The following is a 2,629-nucleotide window of genomic DNA, read 5'->3' on the forward strand; positions in this document are numbered from 1 at the left end:
ATCAGTTTCCGAGAGAACTTTATTTGAATGAGCTGTCCTTCTGTTCGCGTGTTTGTATGTGTGTATGTGTGTTAAGATGATGTGGTGGTAGTTAGCAGGTGATAGTTTACCCTTGCAGAAGATTGGCGGCAAGTTAACGCTTTTCTTAAGATCATTGTGGCCTTCTTTAAAGAAACTTTTAGGGTTTCTCACCTCCATTGCAAGGTATTATTGTGCCTCTAGTAAGATCTCAATCTTTAACTTTGATTGGTTAATCAATAATGTGGTTTAATGGTCTCAGAAGTTCGGTTGAAAATAAGGTTAATTTTTCTTTTCCAGAAGTGAGAGATGATAAGTTTAACGGGCCAAGATACAAAGAATAACAAATGTCGTTCGATCTAGGCAAACCTTGGTTCTTCCGGGCTTCGTTAAGGTAAGTGGCAGAGTAATCTGACGAGATCTGTATAGTAGTTAAAAAACTTTTATGTTATTATTAACTCTCCTCGCTAGCGATGCTATGATTTTTTCATTTACCCGTGAATTATTCATTGGTTCTTATCACATTCATATTGTTTCAAGAATATTTTATATACAGTGATACTTATGTCTGCTAACTGTAACTACCCTGGTGAGGATACGAACCTACACCTTTTTTTCATCTAAGGAGGCGTTTAACTTATCAATCACTTATCATGGGGATTTTTTTTCAATATTTTTTTCTTTGGGAAAGTTTAATCTTAATCCCTTATCAAGAAGATGTTTTTAATATCTCTTTTCTTCTCTTTTCTTTGGGAATTTTGAATAGGCAGGTGTTAGAATCATGTTCAAGACACACGAATGTACACTTAATGTATTTTATTGACATGCAAGTAACATCTGTACTTAATAGTTGGAGATATTGACTAAGATTGTGAGAAATAAAACTAAAGGCAAATATCATATTCTATTAATAAGAATTATCTATCACTTACAACGTTTATAACGAAAAAAGAAAGAAATTTTTAATGTAAAAATACAGTATCCCAAAGTTAAGCGGAAAGTCTGATGAAAACTGACGACGACGAAGTTAGACTTTTTGAGCCATTTAGCCTTAAAATAAATTAACTGACGTGACCTGTTAAGCGCTCTCAGCTCCCTTGACAGTTTTCCAGTATTTCAGTTACTCTTTTTTACCTTTTCTATTTTCTGTATTCTGTATCCTTCACCTGGTTGTAAGGATATTCCTCAAAATTTTCCAGTATTTCAGTTACTCTTTTTTTTACCTTTTGTATTTTCTGTATTTTGTATCCTTCAGCTGGTTGTAAGAATATTTCGTCAAAATTTTCCAATATTTCAGTTACTCTTTTTTTTTTTTTACCTTTTGTGTTTTCTGTATTCTGTATCCTTCACCTGGTTTTACGGATATTTCGTCAAAATTTTCCAGTATTTCAGTTACTCTTTACCTTCTCTATATTCTGTATTCTTTATCCTTCACCTGGTTTTACGGATACGTACATTTCATGACATGTGAAAAGATATTTCTTTACCTTATGTATGAATTTGTCCTGCATCTTGGTCATCTGAAGGCCCCATGGTTTTTATAGATTGGGAAAGTGTAAGAAGTTGGTTTATTTCTCTTTTTCTTGGCCTTCAAGGTATTTATGGTTATTGATAAAGTATTCTGATGTTGAAGGTTCTTTATTAACTATACGAATCGTTATGCTAAACTCTCGTATTATGTAACGAATCTTTAATTTTTATTATATTCCATTACATAATTATGGACTTCGTCATTATTTAATGGTATCCACTTAATTTTGACAAAAATATGAAATAGAAATTCGATATGTGTTTAGGCGGTATTATTATCTTATATCTGCAGAAGAGCGTACAATTTTCGCAAGCTACATCTTACTCTAGTTTTAAGTAATGGAATTTATTGTGTTGACCTATAATTTTTCAACCCTTTAATCGACACTCATAGAAGTAATGGAGATGAGGAAACCCCGTTCACTGTTATTTTTACTCGTTCACTGTGTTATTTTTAGTCTTTTCTAAGAAATACTTATTTGTGAATTTCTTGAAAATTTGCATTCCGATGTTGCAAAGTTGCCCTAGAAATAGCCCATGTGTGCTACTCGATTGTATAAAAATGTGAAAAAAAAAATCTTTTGTTCAAGTATCAGTACTAAACTCACTTCTGCGCTCCTGTTACTTTTTTTTTTTTTTTTTTTTTTTTTTTTTTTTTTTTTTTTTTTTTTTTTTTTTCAATCCACAAAACTTTGATTCACACTTTTTCAATCTTCAGAAGAACGTTTTACTCAAACAAAATTTACAATTTCATTACAATTACGTATTGAATTTACCCGGTAACAATTAGAAAACACACACATGACTAAAAAAAAATTTAAGTTTGTATTTACTAACCTACAAAGGTACCTTGCTGATACAGTATTATTATTATTATTATTATTATTATTATTATTATTATTATTATTATTATTATTATTATTATTATTATTATTATTATTATTATAAGTGTTGTTGTTGTCATCATCTAAGCAACAACACTTAGTTGGAAAACCAAGATGCTATAAGCCCAAAGGCTCCAACAGAGGAAATAGTCCAGTGAGGAAAGGAAATAAGGAAACACAAACAATAGTTTGCCCAA

The 2,629-nt window shown here is 30.9% G+C and overlaps 1 long non-coding RNA gene across 1 annotated transcript in view; it reads left to right on the plus strand.

The window, feature by feature from the left end:
• The first annotated feature begins 311 nt into the window (after positions 1 to 311).
• LOC137634993 (uncharacterized) overlaps positions 312 to 2,629 on the plus strand; it is a 504,322-nt gene continuing 502,004 nt past the window's right edge. The window contains exon 1 of the long non-coding RNA XR_011042599.1: positions 312 to 412. This is a non-coding gene — a long non-coding RNA (uncharacterized lncRNA). The remainder of the gene's footprint in view (positions 413 to 2,629) is intronic.

This window comes from Palaemon carinicauda, chromosome 45 (assembly GCF_036898095.1).
Source record: "Palaemon carinicauda isolate YSFRI2023 chromosome 45, ASM3689809v2, whole genome shotgun sequence".
In the NCBI taxonomy this organism is placed as follows: Eukaryota; Metazoa; Arthropoda; class Malacostraca; order Decapoda; family Palaemonidae; genus Palaemon; species Palaemon carinicauda.